This window comes from Saimiri boliviensis, chromosome 9 (assembly GCF_048565385.1).
Source record: "Saimiri boliviensis isolate mSaiBol1 chromosome 9, mSaiBol1.pri, whole genome shotgun sequence".
NCBI lineage: Eukaryota > Metazoa > Chordata > Mammalia > Primates > Cebidae > Saimiri > Saimiri boliviensis.
This window is the reverse complement of record NC_133457.1, coordinates 125685715-125707854: the sequence shown is the minus strand read 5'-3', so window position 1 is coordinate 125707854 and position 22140 is coordinate 125685715. Positions and strand designations below refer to the sequence as shown.

General features: G+C 61.4%; 1 long non-coding RNA gene across 2 annotated transcripts; it reads right to left on the bottom strand.

Moving 5' to 3' along the window:
* Positions 1 to 9599: 9599 nt before the first annotated feature.
* Positions 9600 to 18900, bottom strand: LOC104652117 (uncharacterized). 2 transcript variants are annotated; one of them, XR_012519385.1, is made up of 5 exons: positions 18223 to 18900; positions 16550 to 16656; positions 12367 to 12463; positions 11884 to 12005; positions 9600 to 10461 (listed from the first exon to the last, which is right to left on the bottom strand). It is a non-coding gene; the product is annotated as an uncharacterized LOC104652117 (long non-coding RNA). The 2 variants fall into 2 exon arrangements; XR_745465.3 differs by having other exon boundaries at positions 9600 to 12005.
* Between the last annotated feature and the right edge of the window lie 3240 nt (positions 18901 to 22140).

Sequence of the window (22140 nt, the reverse complement as noted above, 5' to 3'; positions counted from 1 at the left end):
GAACCTGAAGCCCCCCCCCCGTTCCCCCACAGCCAGACGTGTGGCGCACGTTCGGGCCCAGAGTGAGCTCCCGCCGCTGCGGGAGCCCTTTCTCCTCCCTTCCCACCCAGGTTCGTCTCCGAGGCTGCCCCTACGGGTCCCCTGCCCCCACCCAGAGTCACTGCACCCTCCTCCCCCGCCACTGGAAGTTTTACCAGGTCCCCAGCAGGGACGCCTCGTGGACACCTCCTCGCACCCAGCCTGGCGGCTCCCAGCCGCCTCCTTCCTCCCCCAGCCCTGGCCACAGCCCTCTCGCTCTCCTAGACAGGACCCTTCCCTGAACCAGCCCTGCACCTTCAAACAAGAGACCCCGTGAGAGCGCCAGGATCGCTGGGCCGCGCAGAGCAGGGCAGGGGCAGCAGCTCATCCCGGCCTGGGCGCCTGCTCTCAGCACCCCTGCCCCTCGGTGAGGGGCTCGCCCCACTGCAGAGTTGGCACCCAGCACAGCGAGGAGAAGCAGGGTGGCCCTCGGGGCCTCTGAGAACCCTCAGTGCCTTCCTGGTGAGAACTCCCTCCTCTGACCTGAGGGAGGCAGAAACCCAGGGAGAAAGACCCTCCTTATGTGGGGGGAGAAAGACCCTCCTCGTGGTGGGAGGAGGGAAGAAAGACCCTCCTGAGGGGGAGAACCCTTCCTTGGGAGGGAGGGGGCGGGGCTTCTGCTTCCACAGGCCTCTCACTCGAAAGGCCCCTGCCTCTGTCTGGCATCCTGGGAAGCAAGGGAAGACCCAGGCCGTGCTGAGGCCAGGGGATCCTGGGCTGGCTGGGCGTGGAGGGGCCCTGCCCTCCGTCCGCTGCCCTCGTGACTGTCCTAGCTCAGCACGGCCATATTGGACGCACACAGAGGGTCCAGCCTCCGCAGAACCATCCGCCACCTCTCATAGCAGCCCTGGACACCAGCTTCCCTTCTGGGACTGTCAAAAGATTCGGCTGCGATCCACCCACGAGTCCAGGTGCAGCAGTCCCAGAGATCAGCCCTGGAGGCCACCTGGGGCCCGGGGAGCCCCCGCCTCCTGTGTCTTGCTTGGGAACCCAGAGTGTGGGAGATGCAGCACCCCACCTTCAGGGGCACTGGGCCTCTTCTGGGAGGGGAGGAGTCCCCAGGGCCAGGCCGGGCCCCTGAATGGTTGCTAGACACATCCTCTGCTCTCACTGGGGGGTTCTGCCAGCTGGAGGGGCTCCCAGGTACTGCCCTCATGCCAGTTCAGGCTCTAGTCCCCCAGACAAGGGTACAACACACACAGCACCCAGACTGGGAGCCCTGGACCCTGTGACCCTGCACCCTCAGCCCCCCAGCCTTGTATCCCACTCTATCAGTCCGCACCCAGGCCCGCCTACGGCCCCCTCCACAGCCCTCAGCCCATCACCCCCAGATTCTGGATGCGTGACCCCGGCGGTAACCTGGGCGTGGGGGCTCCTTGCCAGCCTAGCCTGAGCTCCGTGCTCTGTGACTGTGGTATGGTGCTGTCTGTTCCCTGGCGGAGTCCCTCCATTGGGGGCGGGGGGTGGCAGTGGACCATCTAAGTGAATGAATGGATGAGCCTCAGGCTGACGGCTGGGCTGTCCTGGCGGTGCTGAGGTGCTGAGCCTCTGCAGGCCTCTCCCTGCTGGCTCCTCCTTGACCACTTCACGCTTTTTCAGTGGGTCCCAGCCCCCCCAGCCCCCCATGAGCACCAATGCTGAGCAGCCAGGCTGCGCGCCTACGGCTGACTCGGCCCCATGGGAAGAAAGTATGGAGGTTGTGACTTTCTCAGGGTGGGGGCTGAGTTCAGGTGGGAGGGGCCATCTCCCCCTGTCCCACTGTCCCAGCTCCTGTGTGAGTCTCTGGCCATGGGGGAGGGGCTTTCATGGGGAAAAGGCAGGAGAGGGTCAAGCCCCCGGGAGCGGAGCTGAGGAAGGCCGGGATGGGAAGGCCAGCTCAGCTCTGCAGAGAGGGAGGCCCCCACTGTCCCACAGGCCCTCCTGTGGGAGGGGGCTGGGCCTGCCCCCACCCCACCCCATGAGACCCTCCCCCGGGCCCAGCCCCTTGGGGAAGATCTGGGGTTGCCAGAACCACTGAGGTCCGCCGAGCCTATCCAGAGGTGGCCACCAGGGCGATGTTGAGGCAGGTGGTCAGGTGACAGCTGTCGCCACTGGCGCAGCCATGGTTATAGGGTGGCTGCCATCCACTGGGCCTGCGCATCACGCCACACAGCATCTTCCAACAAACCTGTGAGCTGGTTCTGGATTTCTGCCATTTGGAGAGGAGGAAAGGGTGGCAGGAGAGCCACTGGGTCACTCCCCATGAGGACAGAGCCCCCAGGCAGCCCCAGACCCTGTCCTGAAGGGGCTTCCCACCAGAGATACCGGGGCCCAGCACTGCCCCACCCTCTCAGACACAGCCCCGCTGTCCCCTCCCAGGAGCCCCCATGGTGGGTCCTCCCGGCCTCGCTTCCTGAGCCACAGACAGAGGGCCTGGTATTGACCACACAGACTGGGCATTGATTGGCTGAAAGGTGAAACCTGAAATAGTCCCAGTTGCCGGTAAACAGGATTTTTAATTGTTTAGGCAGCAGTATCGGTCACCTCCCAGGCACAGGGGTCGGGGAGCCATGGGGGCTTTGATCCATCCACAACAGCAAGGGCAGGCTCAGGCAGAGGCGGGGCTGGCCGTCGTGGGCAGTTGTGGGGGAAGGGCAGGGCCCGAGGTGCCAGGCATCGCCCGGACTCTGTATAGGCCCAGCAGGAGGCCCCTCGGCCCCAGGGCCCAGCGCAGGCCCAGGACGCAGCCCCCGAGGCAGCCGTGGGAGTGGTGACACCTCTGAATCCCAGTGTTTGATCCCCACTCTGCCACTTTCTCTCTGTGACTCCTTGAGCATGTTGCTTAGACCACCTGCGCCTCAGTTTCCTCCTCTGGAAAACAGCATGGTGATTGAAGATGATGATCACACCGATTCGCCTAGTGGAACGGATGTGGCAGGTCCCTCCGCGGAGCTCCTGACTCGGGCGTTTGTTCAGTAAAGGGCAGCCGTGCCTTCGGAGGTAAACTCCGGACAAATCCCACTGGAATCGCTAGGAACTCTTCTGAGAGTTTCTCTAGATATGCTGAGAGGAGGTGGCAACCCCCGGGCAGTCCTGTGACAGAGGCAGGGGGCCCGAGGGCCACTCGGCCAGGTGGCACCGTTCCCTGAACCCCTTCAGGCCAGCAATGCGTCCCGGCGAGCGCCTTCCCCCAGAGGGCAGAGAGATGGAGGCCATGTCGGCGGGGCACGATGCCAGGTGGGAGGGTCCTAGGCTCTGGGCATGACCCCCAGGCCCACCCAGGCCTCGGAGACCCACTAAAACCACGACAGTGATGGGGTAGCCAGCGGCCAGGTGTCACGTGGTACTGTCGGCTGACAGCCAGCACGAGAGCCTCAGTTTAATTCTAAGGTTCGAGAACCCCCTGGAGGTTTTGAGGGGAGAGTAACCTGGTTCTAGGAACAGAGCCAGAGGGAGCCCTTGGGGCCTGGGCAGGGCGCGGGGAGCTGGGCCTGGAGCTGGGCGGAGCTGGGCAGAGCTAGCTGCTGGCCGCAGAGCCTGCAACCTCCTTCCCACCGCACTTAGCGCCCCTGATCCATGGAGCGGTGACCTCCCGCCCACCCCCACCCCCAATCAGCAAATCCACCAAGGCCTGAGGCAAGAACTTCGGATGCCCTGGGACACCCCGCAGAGGTGCCAGGACTGGAAACAGAGAAGCCCAGACCCCGGACCCTGAAGCCCGCTAAGAACGCGGAGAGGAGCTCTGTCTCCACGCCTCAAACTCACGAGGGCCTGGCTCACATTTCTCCCGGAAACCTTTAATTTTCATGACACAAAGGGTGTTTCCCGGTGGCCAAGGTCACGACAGGGCCCTCAGCCCGGCCGCTCTGACAAACGGCGTTTTCGAGACGTGGCTGCGCACTTGAAGGAATAAAGAGAGCGAACGCTGCTTTTCTTGCAGAAATAACTGTCTGCGCCTTGCCAGCTGCGGGTGGACGGGCCACAAACCGGGAGTGGTTCGCAAAGCCCCTACCTCGGCTCCACATTTCCAGAGGCCTCGGCAGCGGCGGTGGGGTCACGGAGAGTTGGGGACACTGCGAGTGTGTGTGGGGGTCGCCTGCTGGGCAAACCCCAGGCTGCTGCCCTTTGAGCACAGACATTTCATGGTCTTCGACCAGGCGGAGGCGACCATCACGGGTGCTGGCGGCAAGGGGGTGAGCTGTGGACCCTGGGCTGGGACCACCCCTGGGAGGCAGCCTGTGCTGCGAACACAGGGACGTCAGCACCTCCCTCCCAGGCAGTCAGAAGCTGCAAGGACATCCGTGCACAAAGTCTTCCCGTGCTGCGTGGCCATGGCCAGCCCTGACACCCAGGCCCACTGTGTGTGTGAGCGTCGCCAGGACAAAGGACAGCAGACTGGGCAGCCGGACGCCAGCGATGCATAGTCTTGTGGTTCTGGGGGTGAGAGCCCCAGCTGCAGGCGTCATCGGCGTCGGCTTCTTCCTGAGTCTGTGAGGGAGACTGTCCCGGGCCTCCTCCCCGGTCCTGGTGGCTGCCAGCACCTGGTATTCCTTGGCGTTTAGAAGCACCCCCGGGTCTCTGCCGCTGTCTTTCCATCACACGAAGATGAAGATGGCCTTCGTGGGTGTCTGCGTATTGAGAGTTCCCTTTGGTATCAGGACACACTCACATTGGATCAGGGCCCGCCCTACTCCGTCCGGTATGACGTCACCTTAACTAATTACATCTGCAGTGACCCTCTTTCCAGATAAAGCCACATTCTGGGGTCCTGCGGGTTAGAAACTGAACACAGGAATTTTCTGTGGACATAATGCAGCCCGTAACACTAGGACTGAGCCTGCTGCATCGTTAGAGCAAAGGCGTTCCCTGCCACCAAACAGCCCTCACTCGGATGCTTGCAGCAGCTTGATTCACAGCCACCCAAACTGGGCAGCATCCCAGAGGTGCTTTGGTGGGAGAACCGGGATAAACGCAGGGACAGACGACCCCGTCCAGACAACGGGAGACTATTCAACAATAGAAAGAAATGAAGACCTGCGACGTGGCTCACACCTGGAATCCCAACCACTCGGGAGGCTGAGGTGGGGGATCGCTCGAGCCCAGGAGTTCAAGTCCAGCTTGGGCAGCACAGCGAAACCCAGTCTTTGAAAACAAAATAACCGTAACAAACCGTGATATTTGAATATGACAAATCTGACCAAGAATAAAGGGAAATGTGTCTCAAGCTCTGAAAAGATAGGAAGGAAGCTTAAACGCAGTTGCTGAGTGAAAGAAGCCCGTCTAAAAAGGCCGCACGGTGCAAGATTTCAATGATCACAGGTCCTTGAATCACATCATTTTCTTCAATGTTGTTTCATCATAATGTTGAGGAAAAAAATCTGCTCCCACCCAGGGCCACTGTGGGTGGAGGCTGCCTGTGGCCGTGGGTCCGCGTGGGTTTCCTTCAGGTACTGTGGTTTCCTTCCACGCCCCTAAGACGTGCACGTAGGGAAGCTGGGTGTGTCAGCCACTCCAGCCGGAGGGCGTGTGGGCGAGGTGAGTGTCTGCTCCAGCCGGAGGGCGTGTGGGCAAGGGTGATGCCCTCTCCAGGACAGCGACCCCACAGCAGCATGGGCTACATTCACGTGGGTCCCCCCCCGGTCCCCGAGATAGGGGCATGGGCTCTGGCTGCCCTGAACTGGGGTAAGTGGGGAAACAGTCATCTTCCTTGTCTTTAGTAATCTTTCTTAAATTCTTTCTTTTTTTTTTTTTTTTGAGACAGAGTCTCACTCCCTCACCAGGCACCCAGGCTGGAGTGCAGTGGCACGACCTCGGCTCACTGCAACCTCCACCTCCTGGGTTCAGGCAATTCTCCTGCCTCAGCCTCCGGAGTAGCTGGGATTACAGGCACGCGCCACCACGCCCAGCTAATTTTTTTGTATTTTTAGTAGAGACGGGGTTTCACCATGTTGGCCAGGATGGTCTCGATCTCTTGACCTCATGATCCGCCCACCTCGGCCTCCCAAAGTGCTGGGATTACAGGCTTGAGCCACCGCGCCTCTTTCTTAAATTCTTAATTGAAAACACAGAGTTCCTACGTGTTTCCATGTTTATATTAGAAGTGTTTTGGTCTTTATTTAGAAGTTGGTGATATTTTGTGACCAGAAATAAGCTATAGGAACTTAACTCTGGCTCCTGTCAATTAGTGTGTGGTCAAATTCATTTCGTTATATGTCACTTGGCTTCAAGTCCCAGTTTCCAAGCACCTATCAATGGTACCAAGTGAGGACTTACTGTGAATGCCACTCTTGAAAAGACAAAACCACGGAGACAGCAGAAGGACCCGTGATTGCCAGGGTGAGGGCGAGGAGCGGTGAACGGGGAGCCCCGGGGGTGAGGGCGGTGAGGCTGCTCCGTGTGATGTCGCAGGGGGACCGAGCCGTTATAAACGAGTCAAACCCACAGAACGTCCAATGCTAAGAGCGAGCCGCGAGGTAAGGGGTGGACTCCGGGTGACAAGGAGTACCGGGCCCCCCGCTGTACCCGCTGCACCTGTGCTGGGCTGTGGACAGTGGGGGCGGCCGGGCACACGCTGCGCGGGGACATGTGGGAACGCTGTACCTTCTGCAGCATGCTTCTGTAAAACTAAAACTGCTATTAAAAAAAAATAGTCTCTTCATTTTTTTAAAGCTCACCAGAGGAATGCAGTAACTCTGTGTTATGGTAAATTTTCTGTACATCTAAATTTGTTCAGAAGAGACCTCCTCCTCCCGTGCCACCGCCAGGTCTGCACCCCGTGCCTGCCCCTGCCCTCCTCCTCCCCATCATCCAGTCCAGCCGCTGGGGCTGGATTCCAGGAAGCGCGGCTGCAGGGTCTTTCTTCTCTGCAGCAGAGGAGGGGGCTGAAGAGAGGCCCCGGTGGCCAGGAGCATGGCCTCACCGTCACAGAAATGGAAAGGGGCCCCAGGGCCTGGCCCGCCTTCATCAGTACTGCCAGCTGAAGCAGGGTGGTTGGGGCCGTCCCTCCACTCAAAGTGGCCCCAGGGAGCCACCTGTGCCGGGACAAGGGTTGCCCCAAGGAGAAGGACTTGGTCCGATGACCACCACCCTGAAGCCTGGAAGAAGAGCTCGCAGCAGGGACAGGGACCAAATGGCCTGCTTGGAGTAGACATTAAGGGACCAGGCTGCAGCCACTGCCCGCCCACCAACACCTGCTCCGTAGCGTGCTGAGAGGGATGGCCGAGCGAGCAGAAACAGCATCGGGCAGCCAGGCCTGGCTCCCCAGGTCCGCAGACCAACCCGTCAGCCCGCCACCTCCCTGCAGACCCTCCCTGTGGGGTCAGCGCTGGCCGCACCTCCTTCCTGTCTGGAGCCAGCAGAGGGGCGACCTCACCTGAAGCAGTGACCTGGCGAGGTGGCATCCCAAAGGGACACGGCCCTCCCACTGAGCGGCTTCCCTGGGGGAGGGGTCAGCAGAGACTTGCTGAGGTTTGCAAAGATGCAGTGAGGACCAGCGTGTCGTCAGAGATATGTGAGGACGGGGCTCCCAGGAAATGACGGCCACCCGGCTGTCCCATCGTGGGGGCCAAGCCCCTGCGACCCACTGAAGTTCTTCTCTGAGTGGAAGGCAGAATAAGGGCCCCAAAGATATCTTCACCCTCATCTGCAGAGCCAGTGGAGACACCACCTTACATTGCAGATGGGATGAAGGACACGGGATGGGAGGTGAGCCTGGGTGGGTCATCGCCAGGGGCTCAAGCGGTCAGGGGAGGAAGGAGATGTGAGTCAGAGCAGGGAGCACGGGCCGTGCTGCACCGCTGGCCTTCGACACGGAGCCGGGGCCCTGAGCCAAGGGATGCAGGTGCCTCCAGAGGTCTGGGAACGAGGCTGCCCTGCCGTCTCCAGAGGAAGCAGCCGGGCCCACGCCTTGATTTTGACCCAGGGAGACCCATGCTGACCTCCGACCTCCAACACTGTAAGACAATAAAGCCAGAGGCCTTCCAGCCACTACGTTTGGGTCCATTTGCCACAGTGGCCACCGGAGGCTGACAACCCCAGGAATTCAACCGCTGGTGTCGGAGTCAAAAAGAGGCAAGCGCTGATCAGCCCTCGGAAGGCCGCTGTCCACTCCCAGACAGCAGCAGAGGCGCCGGCGCGCCCCAGGGGCCTTCTCGACGGAAGGGGCGTCTGAGCTTCCACCCCGGCTGTGCCTCCTCCCGCTGTGGATCCGGGCTGGTGGGACGCTCCTTTCCCCGTCTCCTCAGGGGGGCACAGGACGCTGCTTCAGGGACCCAGTGTGAAGGGCCCAGGTGACGGGTGCGGAGCCCATGACGCCCCTTTCTCTATCGCCTTCCTCTTAACCTCCACCTGAGCAGGGACCCGCTGGGTCCTCACTGCCTCGGGTGAGGTCCCCTGAGCCGGAAGGATCTGACCCATGGGACAGGTAAGGACATGTGTGGGAGAGACCCCCCCATCACAAGCACCAGGGCCAGGGCCCACTCCTCCACCACAGGCGGCCTCGCGGTGGGTTTAGAGGCTCTGGAGGGCTGGCTCGGGGCTGGCTGGTCACTGCTGGCATCAGTCGGGGTTAGCAGGGTGGCCTCTCTGCTTCTCTGAGATTGTGCCTTCACAGGCTCCAGCCCCGGGGCGGGGCAGGAGGCAGCAGGGAGCTGGCCGGCCGAGACCCACTCTTCCCCGTCCGTTCCTGCACCGCGTGGGTCTCCCGTGGGAAGTGGCCGCGGTGACATTGAGCAAGGCGCATTTTCCTGCTAATGGGGATTTCCCTCTCATTCCCCGAAGTTTGGGGTGGAAGCTGCCAGATGGAAACTTCACTTTCACGCAACGTTTCCGGCCCAGTTCCCTGTGTAACGGGCGATTCAGCAGGGAGCCCAGCCCAGCTCAGCTTATGAAGAAAATACATCTACAGAGAGCTGCGGCGAACGGGCAGCGGCCACTCGGCCCTTCTGCTTCTTAAAGAAAAACATCTCTTCTCTTTGCTGACACCCCTCCCCGCCCGCAGCAGAAGCCTCCAGAGACTTGCAGCAGCCTGGGGGAGGGGCGGGGGAGCTCACGGGACCCCCCCCACCGCCAACACACAGGGAAGCTGCATCTGACGAGGGGGAGCCAGAGCAGATGCTGGGGGGCTTGTGGCTTGTTCTCCTCCGTGGGCAGGTGGGGCCTGCCTGAGAGGGGCCGAGGCAGGCTGGGGGCGGGACTGGGAGCACCCGGCTCTCCTACTATTTACGGTGGGAAGATAAGAATTTTTTTAACTGCTTTTCTTTATCTCCAAAATACTCTTCAATAGCACACTCCATCTAAAAGATAACAAAATAATCTCCTGAAAACGAGAAGCCTCCTTGTTGGGCTTATTTTTTATTGAGACTCTTGGTCCCATTGTTGAAAAGCAATGAAGGTCCAGAGCAGCTAACAACACTTCAGTCACTGAGTTTCTTCAAAGAATGCAAATGTTTTTCTCCACTTACTGTTTAAAAGTTTTAAAGACAGAGACCATACAATTCTGTTAAGCGCGCCTCTGACGTATTCCAGACGGGTGTGGGGCGGGGGTCTGTGAAACGGGGGCGGGGGGGTCCATGAAACGGAGGGCAGGGGTTCGTGAAACAGGGGGTGGGGGCCATGAAACGGGGGGGTCTGTGAAACGGAGGTGCGGCGGGGAGGCGGCCCTGCCTGGTCCCTGCCCCTCCAAGGCCCCTAGTCCCTCCTGACTCACTCCCAGGGACGTCACCTTGTCACTTGCCCAGGAGTGCCGAGGTCAGAACGGGCCGGATCCTCACTTGCCAATGGCGTGAGGCCAAACAGCCGATCAGCTCGTGAAAATAGAGGCTGGAATTCTAAAGAATATCCAGAGATGACCCCGTTCCCCACCGTGCCTGCCAGAGAAGCAGCCGGGCAAAGAGCAGTGAGCAGGCGCCCAGGGGCACCGGGCACAGTGCAGGGACTTCCTGCAGCCAGGCTAGCGCTGAGGGCTCTGCCCAGAGCAGCACTCTCAGTCGTGGGGGCCCGTACCAGCCCACTTCTCAGATGAGGAAACCGTTTTCAGAGAGTTGGTGCTGCCCACCATGGCAGAGCCAGGACTCCACAGGGATCAGCATCTCCCAGGAAGGCTCTGGGGAGGGCGGGCGGCGGGCGAAGCTACAGGGCCTGACCCCACATCCACCCAGGTCTGCCCCGTCTGGCCACTAGAGAGCATGGGGAAGGAGTGAAATGGGTTCCCGGAGGGTCTCGGTGGACCTCAGGGGGACTCTCAGCAGCGGCTGTAAGCGGGAGCTGGGCAGAGGGCTCGCTTCCACACATGCGCGGAGGACCCTGAGCTGCCACAGGCCTCCATTCATGTGACCCGGGCAGCTCTGACAGTTTTACGCTGGTGACATCTCAGCAAGTCAGGGTGGTGGCCCCAACTGGGTCCTGCTGCGGGAGACAGGGGGCACAGGTCGGCGGGGCGTCGCCAGAAAACCCAGATCGCCCGCCCCAATCACCGGACAGGTGTCCAGACAGGAGGTCACGGTGGTCCGTGCTGCCTGCCTGCCTGGACCAGGCTCTTATCTCCCCGTGTGTCCTCATCCAGAGCCTCAAGGCAACCGAGGCCACACCCGAGCTGGGGTCACGCGGGCAGCCCTGGGAACCCAGGGAAACGCGCAGGTCACGTCTCCCCGGCCCACCTGGACTTTCAAGGTAGATGCTGAGCGGACGGAGATTCACAGCAAGGTTGGCCTGAACCCAGCCAGAGCCAGCCAACCTGGCGGACCATCCTCTACCCACTGGGTGGCAACATGTCTACCTGTTAGAATTATTTTAGATCTAAGAGCATGTTAACATTTTTTGTGCTGACCGATTAAAACTTTATATAAACCTCAAGGTTGTTGTTTTGTTGTTTCAATTAAAAATTCCAACTCGAGAACCTGAGTTTAGGGGGTGGCCTTTCTGATCCAACACCAGAGAAAAATCTGTGGAAGAACTGATTAACAAATTCCGAGTAAAATTAACAAATTCTACTCTGCAAAAGACACTATGAAAAGAATGAAAGCCAGCCACAGAATAGGCAGAGTTTTTAAAACTCAACAGTAAGAAAATAAACAACCAGCCGGGCACAGTGGCTCACACCTGTAATCCCAGCACTTTGGGAGGCCGAGGCAGGCGGACCACTTGAGTTCGAGACCAGCCTGGCCAACGTGGTGAAACCCCGTCTCTACCAAAAAATTCAGAAATTGGCTGGACATTGTGGCCCTCACTTGTAACCCCAGCTGCTCAGGAGGCTGTGATGGGAGAGTCCCTTAAACCCGTGCAGAGATTGTGTCACTGAACTCCAGCTTGGAAGAGAGAGGGAGATTCTGTCACTAAAAAAAGAAAAAGAAAAAAGAAAACGAACAACCCTATTAAAAATGGGCAAAAGGCCAGGTGTGGTGGCACACACCTGTAATCCCAGCTACTCAGGAGGCTGAGGCAGGAGAATCACTTGAACCCGGGGGGCAGACGTTGCAGTGAGTCGAGATCCCACCACTGCACTCCAGCCTGGGCAACAGAGCAAGACTAAGTTACAAAACAAGAAAAAAGAAAGAAATGGGCAAAAGACCTGAACAGACACCCCGCCTAAGATCTACAGATGGCATACTTGCCTATGAGAATATGCTCCACGTCCTCCGTTACCAGAAAAATGCAAATTAAAACAACAAGATGCCACCACACACCCACCAGAACGGCCAAAACCCAGAACAGGGACAGCCCCGGCCTCGGGCAAGGACGTGGAGAAACAGGCCCCTCGGCCGAGGCCGCTGCGAGACAGGCTGGCGGCTTCTGCCACACGATCCAGCAGGCGTGCTCCTGGGTACTTACCCAGAGGAAGTTGAAAGGTCGGTCCACACACACCCGCGGGGGTTGCTACACGGCAGCTCTATTCATCATTCTGCCCACACTCGGAAGCAGCCGGGAAGTGCTTCGGGTGGTGACTGCTTCACCTGGACGGTGGAATCATACTGAGTGTTAAAAAGAAACGAGCCTTCAAGCCATGAGAAGTCACAGAGAAACATGCTGTTGCTAATTGGAAGGAGCCAATCCAGAAACGCTACACGCTGGGCCATCCCAAACACCGCATTGTAGAAAAGGCAAAACTGTGGACCCAGTGAAAAGATCAGAGGTTTCCAGGAGTTTGTGGGAGGGAAGCAAGGGCAGGGTGTTTAGGGCGGTGGGAATCTTCCCTGTGAAGCAGAAGTGATGGTGGGTACAGGACTTCACAGTTGTTCAAACCCACGGAACGTGCAGCATTCAGAGCGAAGTCTGACCTGCAGTTCACCGTGGTGTGAATCAGTATTAACTCACCCGTGCTATCCAACGCCCCACACCGACTGGAGACCGCAGTAAGGGGGACGGGCCCGTGGGAGCTTCCCGGGCACTCCATTCTTCCGTAAACCTAAAACTGGCAAAAATATATATATATGAAGTCTATTAACGTTTTAAAAATTAGAAAATCAAGCTACAGTTTTTACAGTTTTCTGTTTTGTTTTTTGATATGGGATCTTGCTCCGTCACCCAGGCTGGAGGGCAGGGGCGCGATCCCGGCTCACTGTGGCCTCGACCTCCCGGGCTCGGGTGATCCTCCCACCCCAGCCTCCCCAGTAGATGGGATTACAGGCGTGCACACCACACCAGACTAATATTTTGTATTTTTTGTAGAGACAGGGTTTTGCTGTGTTGCCTAGGCTGGTCTCAAACGTCCAGGCTCACGTGATCCTGCCTCAGCCTCCCAAAGGGCTGGGATTCCGGGCATGAGCCCCCACACCCAGCACAGTTTTCATGTTACCTTCAGTACTGAGAGCCTCGTGTGTGCATGGTTTGGGATCCAGAAAGCCAAAGTTGTAATAAAATAATCAGAATATGATGGGAACAAAGCCAGAACAGCCCCAAGGCCCGTCACCATCCCCCACTGGCCAAGAAAGACCCTGTTCTGCCCTGGGGCTAGGCTGCCTGAAGCAGGCACTCAGGTGAGAGGGGAGGGGGCTGCTGGAGTGGGGGTCTGTTTGCCTCACTCCCCAGCATCCCCGACGGACAGGTGCACTTGGCCGTCACACCCAGACCCGGCTGCCTATTCGAGGCCCGGGGGAGGCAGAGGGCAGCGTGCGAGAGTCAGCAGGACTCCCGGGGGCTTTTGCCTCGGCCTCTAAAGAGACCCCACCCAGTGTGCATGGGCCCCCAAACGTGGCTCCGGAGAGGCCACGCTGGTGTCTGCAAGCTGAAAGTTCCAGGGTTCTGGGGAGTCCTGCTCCCAATCCACTCTATGCCAGGAACAGACCCCCCACATCGGAGGTGAGGCCCCTGGGGGGCTCTATGGTGTCATTGAGGGGAAGAGCCCCTGGTTTGAACTCCAGATCCAACACTCAAAGGGCTTTCAGGCAAGTCCCTGGCCTCTCAGGACCCCATCGGCAAAGTGGAGCTGAGGACCCCTGCCCTCTGCCTCCTCTTCCTCCAAGGCTCACAGATAATGGGGCGGGGGGGGGTGGTACTTGGAGATTCCGAGCCCTCACCCACAGCTGATGTCCCCAGAACATCCGTCCTCTCTACCACACCCACCAGGGCTTAGGGCGGCCAGTGACAGAGGGCTCTGGACCTTAGCAGAAATGGGGCCTGGCACTGGGGACCCTGCAGGCTAAGCCCCTCCCAAATCAGTGCGGTAGGGTTTGGACCCCAAAGGCTCAACGCCACCCCTACTCCCAGGACCAAGAATCATTTCTTAACTGGCCCTGTGCCTCTGGGCCCAACATCCAGCGCCACGGGGCCCGAGAGCCACCCGGGTCTGTGTCTGAGTTCTGGCACAGAGGGGTCGTGGGGAGAATCTGGTCCTCCCAGCTTCAGGATGGAAGGCAGGGCCGTCCACGCACCAAGACCCACACACATCCGATGGCACAGTGGCCGTGGAGGGCAGAGCAGGGCCTGCTCCTGCTGGGTGACTGGGATGCCACCCCCAGAGGATTAGGAATCCTCCCCCCACTGCCACCGGGCCCATCACAGACATTCCCACTGGTCACCAACCAGTGCTGCCATCTCAGGACCCTGGATCCCAGAAGCATTTGAGTGGCCTCAACAGGTGGGTGAGTCCAAGCCCCGGCCCTTCCTGCCAGCTCACGGCTCAGCCCGGCTCAGCCTCAGCACAGGACCAGACGGGCACCTGCCCAGGAGGCCCCACACGCCTGCCCCGAAGTTCCCAGGGGCTCTCGGCATGAATTGGGGGCCTCCAGTCCCCAGCATCCTGTTCCTGGGGCAGGGGTGCAGCCAGTCCTCAAGAGAAGACCCTGGGCTGGCGCCCCCACCCCAGCCTCTTTCCCATGCTCAGGAGACTGACTTCCCCTGGGGGGAACTTGAGAATCTCCAGGAGTGACCTGAATCTTGGGGTCCTCAGAGGAACTCAGAATCTTCAGACAGAACCCTGTGGTCTCGGAAGGGCCGTGTGGCCGGGTCCCTACCCTCCAGAGTCCTATGGTGCCCAGCTAGGGGCCTGGCTAGGGAAGCCTGATCTTTGCCAGCACCACCAGTAACAAAGATGACATTGGGGTCCCTTCACAGAGGCAGAGGACTTGTGCTCCTGGTGGCTCCTTGGGGAATGAACACTCGCCGAGAGCCCGGGGGGCCCAGCCAGGCAGTGTGGGAAACCTGTGATGGGAGCGTTCAGGGGCCGAGCACCGAGACAAAGGCCTGGGGACACCTGGGACCGTCCTGGGGTGGGGTGCCCTGGACACCTGCCTTGGTGTCCGTGGGTCCCCAAGCACAGCTGCAGAATCCGAGCTGGGTGGGGTGGCTCTCCTTCCTGAGCAGGCGCTGGGGTCCGGGGTCAGCCTGCAGGCCTGCCTGTCCCAGGACGGTAGTGTCCTCTTCCCCTGACAGCTGAGCTGGCAGCTGCCCTGGCTGGCTTTTGTGTGCTGTGCTGGGACGGCCCCACAGGACACCCACATCCTGTGGTCCCGAGAAGACCTCACTGGCTGGGGGCCCAGGGATCCTGGGCAGACCTGCTGTTCTTCTTGGGGGTGGTGGGAAGGGTCGGGGGGATGGGGAGGCTGTGCAGGGATGGAGGAGGCTGTGCAGGGGGTGGGAAGGGGGAGGTTATTCGAGGGGATGGGGAGGCTGTGGGGGGGTGGGGAGGCTGTGGGGGAATGGGGGGCTGTGGGGGGATGGGGGAGGCTGTGGGGGGATGGGGAGGTTGTGCAGGGGGTGGAGGAGGCTGTGGGGGGGATGGGGAGGCTGTGGGGGGGATGAGGGTGGTTGTGAGGGGATGGAGGAGATTGTGGGAGGATGGGGGAGGCTGTGGGGGATGGGGAGGCTGTGGGGGGCATGGGGAGGCTGTGGGGGGGATGAGGGAGGTTGTGGGAGGATGGGGAAGTCTGTGGGGGGATGGGGAGGCTGTGGGGGGATGGGGGAGGCTGTGGGAGGATGGAGGAGGCTGTGGGGGATGGGGAGGCTGTGGGGGGGATGGGGAGGCTGTGGGGGGATGGGGAGGTTGTGCAGGGGGTGGGGGAGGCTGTGGGGGGGATGGGGAGGCTGTGGGGGGATGGGGAGGTTGTGCAGGGGGTGGGGGGGGCTGTGGGGGATGGGGAGGCTGTGGGGGGCATGGGGAGGCTGTGGGGGGGATGAGGGAGGTTGTGGGAGGATGGGGAAGTCTGTGGGGGGATGGGGAGGCTGTGGGGGGATGGGGGAGGCTGTGGGAGGATGGAGGAGGCTGTGGGGGATGGGGAGGCTGTGGGGGGATGGGGAGGCTGTGGGGGGATGGGGAGGTTGTGCAGGGGGTGGGGGAGGCTGTGGGGGGGATGGGGAGGCTGTGGGGGGATGGGGAGGCTGTGGGGGGGATGAGGGAGGTTGTGGAGGGATGGAGGAGGTTGTGGGAGGATGGGGAGGCTGTGGGGGGATGGGGAGGCTGTGGGGGGATGGGGAGGCTGTGGGGGGATGGGGGAGGCTGTGGGGGGCGTTGGAACTCACGGCACCCACTCTGCAGGATGTGGGGCGACCTGTCTAGTTCTGGAAACCCGCTGTGGCCCTGGGTGAGGGATGAGTCGGGGGAGGCAGTGAGGACGCTGCGGCTGAGGCCCACGCCCGACAGACGGGAGGTCACCCGGGGCAGCCCGGCCCCCTGAGGTCAGAGCTGTTCTCAGGGAATGGGTCTGGAAGGTCGAGGGTGGGAGGCGCTGCCTCAGTCTTCATCCCTCTCCTGGGAGCCCGCCCTGTGATCCCCGCGATCTGGCACAGGCCCCCCCTCCCCACTTCCCAAAGCCCCTTCCTCCCCCGTTCAGTGGCTGTGGAGACCCCGTGGGGTCCTGGCCGAAGGCCGCTGGGGCGAGGACAGGCTCTCAGCATCAACTCATTGAAGATCAGAAAGCCGAGGCCTGGCACGTTCTCAGAGCTGAATGTGGGGACGGGGCTGGAACCCGGAGGGGCTGGTTCCACAGCCCTCACAACGAACCTACCCACTCCGTCATTCATCCATTCGCCCACTCATTCATTCATTCTCCAAGCCTCTGACCTCCTCCTGAGTTCAGTCATTCACAGACGTTCTCAGGTGCCTGCGGTGTGCCGGGCTCACACGGGGTGGGTGGCTCTAGTCCCATGGAGCTTCCACGACGATGGACCCTGGAGTCAGAAACGCACGCCTCAGCGAGCTCCAGACACTCCTGCTCTGGCCTACGTGGGACAGGGCCTCTGACCTCCCAGGACCCCTCAGCAGGCTCCGAGGACCATGTCCCCAGGTGGGCAGACGCTCCCTGGCTCCCCACAGGTCCCCCACTCCCTGCCCCTCACAGCAGCCAGCGTGCTGGCCATGCCTCTGCGGTCTGTGCCTCTACAGTGTCCAGTGCAGGATGGTGTCCCGCCCAGGGCTGGGTGTACCGGGGGCTCAGGGGTCTCAGGCTGGAGGGCCACAGGCCCCCAGAGTCTCCTGCCGGGTGGGAGTCAGAGGTGGCTGTGGGTGTCCCCAGGCTGCACACCCAGCACTAGTGAGCCCGCAGATTTGTGCTGCAGACAAACAGGCCCGTGGCGGAAGGGGCCGTTGTGGATGCCCCCAAGGCCGCTGAGTGGTCACCACCTGGAGTCTCCACCCTGATGGTCAGCAGAGGGACCAACCCTAGGAAGGGGCCGACTCGGGCTCCTGGCTGAATCCATCTGGAATGTGTCCCTTCGCAGCAATAAGATACATGTCTACAGTTTACTTTTAACTTTGGGACCTGGAGAAGCTCTCGGTTTGAGCAGGAATTATATCATTGGCTCAGTTAATGCCAAGACTACGCCACGTGCAGCAGTAACGCAGCACCTCTGAAACTGCGGCTGCAGCCCGGGCGATCTCCGCTCTCAGGCGCCTGCCAGGTACTAAGTACCCAGAAGCTGTGCCTTTTCTCCTCTGCCTCTGCGGAGGGGCAGTGCCCCAGACCGGAGACCTCAGGTGTTAGGAGCCAGTGTGGGGCCCAGCGAGGTGGCACAGGTGGGCGCAGGGCCGCCCACCCCTTTAGCCTGCACCCAGCTCTGTGGACCACACACCCAGGGCCGCCTGGCGGGAGCTCGGGCTCTGCGCCACACCCGGCTCTGCGCCTCTCCACCCGGCTGCCCTGATTCTGCTTCTCACTTCCCCTCCCCGACGCGCATCCTCCACGGGGCTGAGATGATGTGGAAGGCCCTCCTTTGGCCCAGGCACCTCTGACCCAGTGGCCACGGGTACTCCTGGAAGGCTTGGCCCCGGCGGTGCACCGAGGGAATCATGACCGTGACAGGCCAGGCTGAGCCGCAGCCAGCGGACAGGCACCTCGGACGGGGCCCTCGGACGGGGGCCTCTTTACCTCTTAGTTCAAGGATCCCTTTGAGCACCTGACAAAAGCCAGCTCCCTCCCAAAATCCCCCATGAGTTCAGCCCCAGGGCACTCTGTAGGTAACCTGAAGGGGACCACGGCTCTGAGTTCAGCCCCAGCTGGATGGTGCCAGGGCACTGCCCCAAGGCAAGCCTCCGTCACTCCCTAGGAGCAAAGCCTGGGACTTGACGATCCTGCTCCAGCCACCACCACCCTGTGCCCCAGTCACTGGGAACCCAGGTCCAAGCCACCCTCCGAGCACCAGGCATGACTTCAGAGTTATATTAAGGAGCAGCAGGGGTGGGTGGGGAGGGATGTCTGTCCCCAGAGGAGACCAGTTGTCAGAGGAGCCAGACCTAACCTCCTGGTCAGCTGATGAGCTTCAGTTACAGTCCTCAGCAGCCTGGACAGGAGCAGCCGGGCGGCGAGTGCGTCCTGCCATCCACGCCGAGCGGCTGCAGGGATTGATCGAGGAGAGTGGTTTTCCTGTAGAAATGCATTTACCATACTCAGGTTAAAAATAGCCACGGAGCCAGAGCACCGAGGGGCAGCCATGGAGAGTGGCCTCGGCTCCCTCTGCTTGGGTGCAGGGAGGGCCAGGGAGGATGCAACCGAGACAGGCCTCGGCTGGGCTCCGTGCTCCGCTCTGGGGTGCCCTCCACCCTTGCTGGGACCTGGAGCTGGTGGACGCCAGCAGAGGCACGAACTCCGGGCTCTGCGGCTGCACCTGCCACCTGCCCGTGCAGAAAGGCTTAACCACCACAGCCTTCAGGGGACCGTGGCAGCAGGGACTTGGGAGCGGCTGCTGCCCAGGCTTCATGGACAGCCACTCCACTGCCACCCAGGCCGCCACCCCAAGCCCTGCGTCTCTGTCCTCCTCAAGGTCACGGCAAGCGAGAGGCCAGTATGGCCCGGACCCAGGCACCGCAGCGCTCCTGCCACGCCGAGTGTCCTCTGGCTGTTTTCCCACTGCACCGGGACTGGATGGCCTGCCCATGGGCCGTGGGAAGAGGCGACATTTTGGGGAAGCCTGTGCCGGCCCCAGTAGAGCAAGGAGGAGCTGGGTACCTCGTCATGGCTATTTAAAGCCTGGAACGGACAGGCGCAGGGCGTGCAGGGGGATCTGAGTTGGGCTGGAGGAGGGCTGGCGTGGGAGGCTTCACGGCCTGGGACAGAAGGCACCCCAGAGGCCCCTGGACACCCCTGCATGGGGGCCAGGGTGGTCTCACCACATGCCGCCGGGGCGGGAGGGTGGAGCCCCAGCACCCGGCGGGGAGGAGGTGCCAGCTGGGTGGGGCATGGGGTGTGGCGGAGCCAGGACAGCCTGACCCTCACAGGAAGCTGAGTCAGGCTGCAGTCCACTGTCTTGGGCCAGCCTGGGGGCCCAGAAGCCATTTACAGGGTCCCTGAAAAGGCCAGAAAACACTAGCTCCCTGACATGGAACATTCTCTCAGCAAGGCCAAGCCTGTCACGCTGTACCTTTCCGAAACGTCCTCATCATCAGCGGGGCTGCTGCCCGCGGCGGGCCCGGCCCTCCCCGGGTCAGGTTGAGGCACTGAGCCAGTTTCTTCACCAACCTCAGTTTCGGTTTCCTCATCTTTACAACGGGGGCAGGGCGGCACCCAGCCTGCCTTGGTCAGGGGTTCGTGGCAGCAAAGGGCCCTGGACAGACAGGCACGCTGGCGCATGGCTCACGAGTGTGAACGGTGAGGGGAGGGGTGGAGGGTGGGAGGGCGGTCAGGGAGGGCAGCGGCTCACCAGGGGCAGCTGTGCTCGGGTGCCATGGGCCTCTTTCCTGCCTTCCTGCCCCAACTCAGGCCCTGGGGCTGCAGGAGGAGCCTGACCTGGCAGGTGAGGGGACCCACAAGAGGGGATATTCCTGGAGAACGTGCTGAGTTCTGGGAGTAGTGAATCAGCAGAGGGTTGGAGGGGTGGAGGGTGGAGGGTGGAGGGGTGGAGGGTGGAGGGGTGGAGGGGTGGAGGGTGGAGGGGTGGAGGGGGGAGGGATGGAGGGGTGCAGGGGACAAGCTTTTGAGGACAAAATCAAGCTGTCTGTCACAAGCAGCAAGGCTGGAAAAGCACGTGCAGAGCAGAACGGCCTCGGATGGAACGGAGTGTCACCCACGGGCCACCTCCACGTCACCCCCCCGGGCTCCAGGCGCTAAGAGGACGGATGGAGCCGCCTCTGCACAAGCTGCCCGAGGCGTGCAGAGCCGACCGCAGCCCGGGGCCGTGGCGGGACCCCGGAAGTGCTGGCACAGGACACAGGCAGACGGCTCTCGGCTCTCAGCTAGGGCGAGCTTCGCCTTCGCCCTGCACCCCGCCACCCCAGGCTGGTCGGCACCACCTGTCACCTCTGTCCGCTCTGGACAGTCGTGCTGGGAGGAACCCACTTGGAGAAGCCCAGGAGCTTTCTCCCCGCCTCAGCTCTGCGTGGGCTTGCCGTGGGAGGACAGAGGCGCTGAGTCGGACCCTTCTGCAAAGCAGTTGTCCCGAAGCTCTGGGGCCCATCCTGAGTTGGTGGCCTCTGCACTAACCCAGCTCTCACTGAACAGATGGGGAAACTGAGGCCTGGGGAGGGATGGGGGCTCCCTGAAGTCACCCAGCAGGCAGGTAACAAAGCCAGGACAGGAGGGGAGTGGGACAGAAGACAGAGGGAAGGAGCATGAGGGCACCCAGGGCCCCCATCCCTGGCCATCTCGAAGGGCACTGCATGCCCTGTCCCGGCCTCCACCTCAGGAGGAAATCGGCTGGGGAAGCCTCAGAGACGCGGGGGCGGGGCGGGGCGCTGTTCTGGAAGCCCCGATCCACAGCCAGGACCACTCCTCTGCTGACTTTTAAAAATCCCCATGGATACATTTTCAGAGGAACTACATTTCTTTTTTTAAAAGAAAAAAAAAAAACTATGGATAGGGCAGAAGGAAAGACCATGGAATTGCCCCGATTTATGCCCTCGTGGCGCATTTGCTGTAGAATTTCATGTCTACGTACGATCCCGGCAGGTCCCACCTGTTCTCAGCCCCAGTGGCTCCCAGCTCTCTGCTCCTCCTGGCTGAACCACGGGGTCTGAGCCCGGGCGGATGCAAGGCCCAGTGGCCTCTGGGGCCCCAGAGCACATCGGCTGGCTGGACTGGAGCCCAGCTCTATACCCGGGCAGTGGGGGAGGCTGGCCGGGCAGACCACGCCACACGCTGGGAGGCTCCCGGGGTCGGGGGGTGGTCTCCTGCCCAGGACCCAGGACCAACCTGGGGCCCTGGTCCCCTCGTTCAGTACTACCTGGAGAATCTCTGAGACCCTTGGAATCAGCCTGAAGACAGAGTGTCCCTGACAAGACCTGACCTGAGGGCAAACCCGCATGACACAGGCACATTTCGGGAAGCTGTCAGAGTCAGCCTGGGCCAGGGTCTCCCTGCCCGCGGCCCCCCGGGCAGGTCAAGGTGGAGGGGCAAGCAGGAGCTGGCACTCAGCCTCATGTCGGCCAGCCAGGCCCTCTGACCCACGGCTGCCCTTGGGATGAGCCAAGCCTCACGTCCAGGGTATGTGGCAGGGACACAGGGGCCAGTCCACAGCTGTTCTGCCCAGGAGCGTGAGTAGCAGCCCTGCTCACAGCAAGTCCACTGTCCTGGGGGCAGCAGAGGGAGAAGCACGGCTATGGAGGTGACCCTGGGTGGCAGCTCCTTCCCCTCAGAGAGTGCTGAGGACAGGAGTGCTGTCTGTGTGGAGCGGCAGACTCGAACGTGGCCAGGTTTGGCCTGGGAACCGCTGTGTCAAGAGGTTCTCGTGCAGCCTGGCAGGGCCCCTGCAGAGCTGTGGCCGGCACAGAGTGCTCTGTGGCCAAGCATCCAGGGCTCAGCAAGGGCCAGAGCTCACCCCGTGCTCTGGGGGCCCCACACACTCCTTGAAGAGGAGCAGGAGGCACTCAAGCCCCCACCGTCAGGGAGCTCCGGGAACCCCCTGCCTGAGAGCGGCCTTTGTGCTGTTACTTGCCTGCTTCAGCAGGGCAGGGGCCGGCTCCTCCCTGGCACAGAGTCGACCTCCGGCCAACGCCAGCAGGCTCCTTGTCCTGCCCTCTGGGGCACTGAGCAGACCTGTGACGTCCCCCACACAAGAAGCCTGCTGAGCTTGAAATCTCAAGTACCTGCCTCAAATCCCCGGGGAACGCGCTGTCGTCCTTGAGCCCGGGGGGCAGTCCCAGCTTCCCCAGCTTTGGGGCACTAGGCCAATGCCATGATCCCACTGGACCGTGAGCCCACGAGTGTGGGAATTGTCTCCTCAGCC